General features: G+C 46.6%; 1 non-coding gene across 1 annotated transcript; it reads left to right on the top strand.

Moving 5' to 3' along the window:
- The first annotated feature begins 289 nt into the window (after window positions 1-289).
- On the top strand, window positions 290-361 carry Trnar-ucu (transfer RNA arginine (anticodon UCU)). Its single transcript has one exon. It is a non-coding gene; the product is annotated as a tRNA-Arg (tRNA).
- The last annotated feature ends 9,026 nt before the right edge of the window (window positions 362-9,387 follow it).

The raw sequence follows: 9,387 nt of genomic DNA on the forward strand, positions 1-9,387 counted from the left end.
GCATTTCTTTCTGTATTTCCTAACGATCCCCTCATTTCCTAACCATATTATCCTGCGAAAGCTTAGCGAGGGCCTCGGTTGTGGCAGCCTTGATGCCAAGGTAGCATAAGAGGGTTTCCCGCCAGTTACCCGCTTATGACAGGCTGTAGACGTCCGCGTCACGCCCCGGGGGTTGAAAAGAAGGTCCCCTTCTCCCCGTGTAGTCTGAGTGGCGCTGGCTACCACCCTCAAGCGTCAGATACAGTTGTAGTAAATATAAATAGCCCAGAAAGTGAAGGAGAACACAGTCGCCCAGATAGCCGAGTTGGTAAGGCATTCGAGATCTAATCGAAAGGCGTGGGTTCGGTCCCCACTCTGGGCGCGTGTTTTTCTTTCTTTCTTTCTTCCGTATATAAAAAAAATGTGAACTTCATTAACCGTAGTAAAAAAAAAAAGCCTAACCACACCCCTATGCCTCCTTTGGCGTTGTAGACTGCCGACCTATCTTTGTGTATATATATATATATATATATATATATATATATATATATATATATATATATATATATATATATATATATATATATATATATATATATATAGAAATAAGGGTTGGCAGCCGCTTTCTTTCTTTCTTTCTTTCCAAATTCTTTATCGGTTTCAATGACCTACTACAATCTCCCCTTTGCTTTCCGAGGTTTTCTTGGCTGCCAACCCTTATTTCTGTGTTATTTCTACGAGCCCCTCATTTCCTATCCTGATTCGCTATATATATAAATATATATATATATTTATATATATATATATGAAAGAAGTGAACGGGACTAGCGGTTGTCCCGTTCACTTCTTTATTATTTGTGTCCCCGTTAATTCACGCTATTCCCCAAGGCAAGGTGCAAGTACAGCAACTAGCCCACCTTGTCATCCTGCTACAGTTTACATTACATTTCCAGGAATATGTGAGCCAAATATTACGTGTGCACGTGAAGCGGTGAGCGCAAAAGTCGCTGTGAACGATGGGAAAAACCAATCGCGCTCCCTTCAGTTTTCTTTATTACGCACACTGATGGCACGGCCGAAATCACAGGTGTCTTCGATTCAGCTGCACTCCAATGATGATGATGATGGTTTGTGTTTAATGGCGCAAGGCCGACGAGGGCAAAGAGCGCCAGAGAAGTCATTTAATGAAAAGAAGTGATTACCACAAAAGGTAGGTATAAAACATGTAAACTGGACATTGTAAGATCAAAAAAAGATAATGGTGATGGCTGGTGTATAGGGCCAGATTTCATTATGCGTGATAGGAAATGAGGTTTAAAAACTTGACTTCTGACAAATACTCAAACACGCGTTTCACGGAAACAATGGCACCGTCACATAGAAAAAACGATGGATGTAGGGGAATAGGTTGTCTGTAGAGTTCTTTGAAGTGTTTGTGTCGTGTTGTGTGAAGTGCCTTGCATGCGATTAGTATGTGTACTACGGATAGGGCCTCTCCGCACCTGCTGCACTGGGGCCTAGGAGATCCCGTCAGCAGATACGAGTGAGTTGCATGCGTGTGCCCTATCCGTAGCCTACCCAAGGAGACTTCCGTGTGTCTGTTGTGTGAGTCAGATGTGTACCGTATTAAGTGTGGCTTTATTACATGTAGTTTGTTGTCTGTCTGTTCGTCCTAGTGTGTTTGCCATGTTCTGCGCAGGTGTTGTCTTATGTGTGGCTTGAGGTCTGTGTAGGGTATCGTTGTAATGTCTACAGTGTCCCTGAGTGCAGCAGCAGTGGCCTTCTCGTCTGCCAACTGGTTCCCAGCGATCCCAGCGTGTCCTGGGACCCCCCAGAGGACAAGCTTATGCTTTTGCGCACACAGACATGATAGTGTTGAATACAAGATTAACTACGTGTTTTTTTTGGGGGGGAGGGGGGGTGGACTTATGCGATGATAGTGCACGAACAACACTCAAGGACTCTGTATAGATGATGGAATTGGGAATTTGAGTTTCAAGAATGTGTCGTACAATCAGCAAAATTCCATACGCTTCTGCTGAAAAAATTGTTGTGTGCACGCTCATGGTTCTGGCTGCATTGAAATTTGGACCATGAGCAGCGCACGTCACCGTAGTGGAGGTTTTAGAAGCGTCACTATAAAATTCTGCACAAGTGTATTTAAACTGCAAAGGCACAAAGTGCTGCAGTATTGCAGCTCGTGGTACACGATTTTTGTCAAGTCTCATAAAAGAAAGGTCGCACGACACAGGGCGAACTTGCCAAGGCGGTAAACTGTTTGAAAAGGATGACCTGTACACATCTAAAAACAAAGCACTGAGATCCGATGCTCACTCTCTCACTCTAAGTGAAAAGGGCAGAGGAACGGATGGGCGATTTACAAAGAGCAGAGATGTTGATCTATCGTTAAAAACAGGTTAAAAAGGATGATTATTCAGCGACGAAATTTTAAAAGCATAAAGCAAGTCCATATACGTTCGTTGGTTCTCAAGGCTCCACTTATCACACTCGACATAAAGACTCTCGGCAGGGCTAGTGCGAAAAGCACCCGACGCAAGACGAAGACCCAAGTGTAGCACTGGGTCCAGAATTCGCAAGGCTGTCTTAGTCGCCGACCCATAAACCACACTGCCATAGTCTAAACGAGACCCAACCAACGCAGTATACAAGCGATGCAGGAGTTCTTTGTCGGAACCGTAGGATTGGTGGGAGAGAACCTTAAGTATATTCATTGTTTTAAGACATTTATTTTTAAGTTCCTTGATGTGGGGTATGAATGTGAGTTTGTGATCAAACACAACACCTAAGAACGTGTGCTCCTTGTTCACAGGAAGCGACACACCATTAAGATGAATGTCTGGGTCTGGATGGACCCCGCGCTTCCTGGAGAACACAACGCAGGAGCTTTTTGCAGGATTCAATTTAAAACCATTCTTGTCTGCGCAGCCGGCAAGCTTCTTGACACCAAGCTGGACTTGACGTTCGCATATTGACATATTACATGATTTAAAAGATATTTGCACGTCGTCTACATACATAGAATAAGAGATTGTTGGTGGCAGTGCCTTTCCAAGAGAGTTCATCTTTACAATAAAGAGAGTGCAACTCAACACGCCACCTTGCGGCACGCCGTTTTCTTGGACGTGAACCTTCGAAAGTGCACAACCAACTCGTACTCTGAACATTCTCTCCGACAAATAACTAACAAGGGTGTTCAACATATTACCCGAAACACCGAATGACCTGAGGTCACTAAGGATCCCATAACGCCAAGCGGTGTCGTAGGCCTTCTCGAGGTCGAAGAAGACAGTTAAGCAGTACTGCTTATGCACGAAGGCATCCTTGATGTATGAGTCAAGTGCAACCAGTTGATCGTTTGTCGATCGCCCAACCCTAAAGCCTGCCTGGCAGCTCTCGAGAAGACCATTGTACTCGAGGAAGTACACGAGCCTGCGGTTGATCATCTTCTCAAAGAGCTTGCGCAGGCAGCTCGTCAGGGCTATTGGACGGTAACTTGAGGGGGACGACGGGTCCTTTCCCTCCTTCAAAAAAGCCACTACAATGGCCTCCTGTCATGAATGGGCCTAGGACCAGCTAGAAAGTCACGAGTCGGTAATGCGTGCGCAAGTAGGGATAACTTTATGCGTGGAAAATGAGAGCAGAAGGTAAGAGAGTAGCGGAAACACAGAGCGGAAACGAGACTACAGGAAAGAGCGTTAACTGCGGTAGCAGGCTAACGAAAACTGTTCGCTAAAGAGAGCAAGGGAGGAAACGTTCTACATGGTCAGGATGTGCAGCAGTCCAACGAGGTCTCCTCACTAAGTGCGTGTGATCGGCCGATGCACCACGGCGCGGCTTGCTCGCTGAGGAGTCTCACGTCACGTCGGGTCCGGACACGGGCCAGCGGCCGGACGTCAGGGACCGTGCACTGTGGTTGACGGCTCGATGGCCCAGCGGCGGTTGTGAGCCGGTGTTTCCCCGAACCGCGCTCTCTGGCCCAGCGCGTCACCAGATCCAGGCACGGGCCAGCAGACAGACTTCGGTAACCGGACCAGCGGCCGACGGCTCTCCGGCGACAGCAGCGGTTGAGACCCTGGCTTCCAGCTCCAAGCGATCACAGGGCCGCGCTCACTCGCCCAGCGCGTCAAAAGCGTCCGCTGAACCCTTGCCGATTCGATTCTTCTGCACGCACTCGATGCAGCTGCGCGCTCGGTCCCTTCTTCCTCGTCTTCCACAGGCACTTCATCACAATAACCCCGGGTTTAAGAAAGTTGTTGGGAAGCAACAACTATTCTATAAAAAGAATAGTCATTTAGAGGCGCGGAGAAGTTCCGGGGAAGCACAATAAAGTTCACAGTTCACGGCAGCACGATCAGTCACAATAGAACACTTAAAACGCGCAACGCACGAAGTTACAGAAGAAAAAATACAAACTGGGTAAAGAAACAAAGTGACGTCAAAAACAGTCGAAGAACACACTATATACAAAAGACGGGTGGTAGGCGAGGATTAACCCTACCCATGTTGGCAGCCCCTGCATAGCCAGTCCGGTAGTGACCGGCTTCAAGAAGACCAGTGCGTCAGTGGCTTGACGCTTAGATCCTAAGATTCTGGCGTAGCCGTCAGGCGCCTCTGTACCAAGTTCGCGAAATGGTCTTTGCGGCCTCGTAGTCGTTTCATTGTCGTATCGGAAGGATTCTTTCGCTGCCCGACCTTGGTGTTCTTGTAATGGCTGGACGTATCATGTGGGCGACCTTCTGACTTGTTAACGATGATTCGGGTGGGATGCAACGGCGGCGACTGAGTGAATACGTTGTTGTACGCGGTTTCACAGTCTAGCCGTCGGACGGTCGACTTGGTAAATGTATCGTTGGGGTATACCGACAGAACAGCACGCGACGAAACGGCACGCGACAGAATAGCACCGACATAACAGCGCGGCGTCAAAAGGGCCCGCGTCAAAACAGCACGCGTCAAAACAGCACAGCGACAAGAGCGCACAGCGACAAAACCGCACACGACAGAAGAGCACGGCGCCAAAACAGCACGGCGTCAAAACAGCACGCGACAGAAGAGCACGGCGACAAAACAGCACGGCGACGAAACAGCACGCGACAAAACAGCACACTGCAAGAGATGAGCACTGTAAAAGTTGGGTGCGGTGGCGTTGCTAGGTAGTATGGCATAGTGCACTAGCCGGAACGGAATCCAAACTCTGCGGCAAGTAAGGAATAGAAAAGCGCATTCATTTGAACTTATTTTTACAAGACTTATCTGTGCAGGAACATATCAGTACATGGACATTTAGGCACCCGCATATTCTAGTGGAGGGCGATTTCGGTACAGGAAGAGATTTAGGTGTGCCTGTGATAGGCTGAAGCAACACAAAATAGTGAGCCGTTGATATCAATTACAGATTTTACTTGTTCGTATTACTTTCTTTTTCACGCATGGTTATATGTGCAATTATTTCTATGAAACGACTACTCCAGTAATTGCCTATTAAAGGTGGTTCCTCGATCCCGTTGTATTGATTGGTTTTTGGTCATGAATTCAGGGATCTATTTTTATGAATACGGCATCTGTGCCCTTTTCGTGGTAATTTAACGCAGAGCCATGAATCTGCATATTTCGTGAACACTTTTTTCTGTGTTAATTTACTGAGGACTGTTCCTGGATCCTCTATTATTTAATTACTTTTCTTATAAATGTTGTTTGAATTATTCATTTGCTCATTGAAGCCATTTTTTTTTGAAAACTTCGATGTATAGTGACGGTCTTTTTCACTAAAGTGAAGAATGTGAGCTGCCGGGTCACCAATGAGCCACGATCCACAGTAGCTCATATTCGCGGACGCTGCTTTGACGCGCAATATTGTTGCGGAAATATTTCATACCCAATAAGAGCTCCTCTGTGCTGTTAAACAAATGAAACCCCCATGTATAAATTAGAATTAAGTGGTGTAGGACTTCAGTAAGAAGCAAATTATCCGTCAGAATAGTAGCGCTTAAGGATTACACTTCGGCTTTTTCGCTTCCATCATATTCCAGGTGATTTGGGTTGCAGCGGCTCATGATAACCTGAGGCATGCCTATTGCAACTGGCACTTGTTCTTTTTTTACACTTTCGATAAAACAGCAGAAAAAGAACACAGCAGCAAGAGAAGATCTTCTTGTGGGAGCCGAAAGATCACGGCCGCTGCAAAGCATGCCTCGGCACCGGGTTAAGGTCTTTTCTTGCCTTGATGCCGTTTTTCTTTTTTGTATTCGCAGTGCGGACTCAATAAAAGAAGCTCACAAAAGCTTTCATTTCTTTCAGCTTTTTTAGGCTTCACAACCAGAACGCTAAATTTGGAATATGGGATGCTCCGCAGTGAGGGACTTCACACTTCTTCGCGTGCATTTAAACGGCGACACTCCGGCGTGTTCGCTCTTCTCCTTCATTTGAAATGCAACCACCATTGCGGGCATCTAACTCGCTTTCTTTGGCTCGGCGGCTCAACGCTATCCGCTCTTTCCAGCCCCTACAGGTGGCGCTGCGGAAAACGGCAATAGGAGAAGCGAGTTTAAAACCGGTAGGCGGAGGGCTAACCCGTTAGGGTAATAGAGGGTAGGTTTAATGAGTAGAATAAGACAGGCAAGTTGGTTGGTGGCAACGGACGTCCCGATACAGATGGAGGGCTTCTAATCATCATCATCATAATCATCATCTTAATCATCATGGCGTACCAGACTGTGATCCGGCCTTCATACCAACATGCGCGCCAGCATCAATAGAGGCCCAAAAGCCCGTAGCTCTACTAGAAACAATTACTTTATTAAAGATGATGATGATCGTTGGATGTTTATGGCGCAAGGCCAACTGGGGCAAAGAGCGCCAGAACAATAGTCGATGATAGGGGTGAAACCTTAAACACTAAGTAAAATCAGCAAAAACAAAAGTAAAATCACAACACGACAATGAGCATGGCTGGTGTATAGGGCCAGATTTCATGATGCGTGATAGGAAATGAGGTTTAAAAACGTGACGTCGGACAAATACTCAAACACACGTTTCACGGAAACAATGGCATCATCACCTAGGAAAAACGATGGATGTAGGGGGAGATGTTGTCTGTAGAGTTCTCTGAAGTGTTTGTGTCGTGTTGTGTGAAGTGCCTTGCATGTGATTAGTATGTGCACTACGGATAGGGCCTCTCCGCACCTGCCGCACTGGGGTCTAGGAGATCCCGTCAGCAGATACGAGTGCGTCGCATGGGTGTGCCCTATCCGTAGCCTTGCCAAGGCGACTTCTGTGTGTCTGTTGTGTTAGTCAGTTGTGTACCGTCCCAAGTGTGGCTTTATTACGTGTAGTTTGTTGTCTGTCTGTTCGTCCCAGTGTGTTTGCCATGTTCTGCGCAGGTGCTGTTTTATGTGAGGCTTGAGGTCTGTATATGGTATGCTTGTTATGTCGACAGTGTTCCTGAGTGCAGCAGCACCGGCCCTCTCGTCCGCCAACTCGTTCCCAGCGATCCCAGCGTGTCCTGGGACCCAGCAGAGGAGCAGCCGATGCTTCTCCGCATACACCGACATGATAGTGTTGAATACAAGATTAATTATGTGGTTTTTGGGGGGTTTATGCGATGATAATGCGCGAACAACACTCAAAGAATCTGTGTAGATGATAGAATTGGGAATTTGATTTTCAAAGATATGTCGTACAATCAGTAAAATTCCGTACGCTTCTGCTGAAAAAATTGTTGTGTGCACGCTCATGGTTCTGGCTGCATTGAAATTCGGACCATGAGCAGCGCACGACACCATAGTGGAGGTTTTAGAAGCGTCACTGTAGAATTCAGCACGTGGGTATTTGAACTGCAAAGAAAGAAAGTGCTGAAGTATTGCAGCTCGCGGTACCCGATTTTTGTCAAGCTTTATAAAAGAAAGGTCACAGGACACAGGGCGAACTTGCCAAGGCGGTAAAATGTTTAAAGAGGATGACCTGTTCACTTCTAAAAACGAAGCACTCAGATCCGAGGCTCGCTCTCTCGCTCGAAGTGAAAAAGGCGGAGTAATGGACGGGCGATTTACAAACAGCACAGATGTGGATATATCGTTAAGGACAGGATAAAAAGGGTGGTTATTCTGAGATGAAATTTTAAAAGCATAAAGCAAGTCTATGTACGTTCGCTGGTTCTCAAGGCTCCACTTATTACATTCAACATATAGACTCTCGACAGGGCTAGTGCGAAAAGCACCCGACGCAAGCCGTAGCCCCAAGTGTAGTACTGGGTCAAGCATTCGCAATGCTGTTTTACTCGCCGACCCATATACCACACTGCCATAGTCCAAACGAGACCCAACCAAAGCAGTATACAAGCGCAGCAGGAGTTCTTTATCGGAACCATAGGATTGGTGTGAGAGAACCTTAAGGATATTCATTGTTTTAAGACATTTTTGTTTTAGTTGTTTCATATGAGAAATAAAGGAAAGTTTTTCATCAAGAATTATACCGAGGAACTTGTGTTCTTTTTTGACCAGAATCGAGACACCATTCAGTTTGATGTCTGGATCTGGCCTGATCCCACGCCTTTTGGAAAACACAACACAAGTGCTCTTGACTGGGTTCAGCTTAAAACCGTTCTGATCTGCCCAGCCTGCTAGTTTGTTGACACCAAGCTGGACTTGGCGTTCGCAGATTGACATATTGCATGATTTAAAAGAAATTTGCACATCATCTACATATATTGTACAGGAAATGGTTCGTGGCAACGCCTTTCGAAGTGAGTTCATCTTGACAATGAACAATGTGCAGCTCAAAACGCCGCCTTGAGGCACGCCGTTTTCCTGCAGGAAAACATTTGAAAGGGCAGTGCCAACTCTCACACGAAAGGTTCGCTCCGCCAGGTAGCTACGAAGTGTATTAAACATATTTCCCGAGACACCGAAGGCTTTTAGGTCGCAAAGTATCCCGTATCGCCAAGCGGTATCGTAGGCTTTCTCGAGATCAAAAAAGACCGTAGCACAAAACTGTTTGTGGACAAAGGCATCCTTTATATACGACTCAAGGGCGACGAGTTGGTCGTTTGTGGATCGCCCCACCCTGAAGCCGGCCTGGCAGCTCTCGAGAAGACCATTATATTCTAAGAAGTACACGAGTCTCCTGTTAATCATCCTCTCGAGAAGCTTGCACAGGCAGCTTGTGAGGGCGATGGGTCGGTAACTGGCGGGAGAAGACGGGTCCTTACCCTCCTTCAAGAACGCCACTACAATAGCCTCCCTCCAAGATTTCGGAATGTGCCCCGAAAGCCATATGTTGTTGTATAAGTGTAGGAGTGTTTCAAGAGTATCTGGGTGTAGGTGTTGCATCATTGTGTATGTAATCTGATCTGCGCCTGGAGCTGAAGGTTTACATGTGCTCAGGGCTGCC

This window comes from Haemaphysalis longicornis, unplaced genomic scaffold (assembly GCF_048455015.1).
Source record: "Haemaphysalis longicornis isolate Haplotype H1 unplaced genomic scaffold, Haemaphysalis longicornis Haplotype H1 scaffold_1, whole genome shotgun sequence".
NCBI lineage: Eukaryota > Metazoa > Arthropoda > Arachnida > Ixodida > Ixodidae > Haemaphysalis > Haemaphysalis longicornis.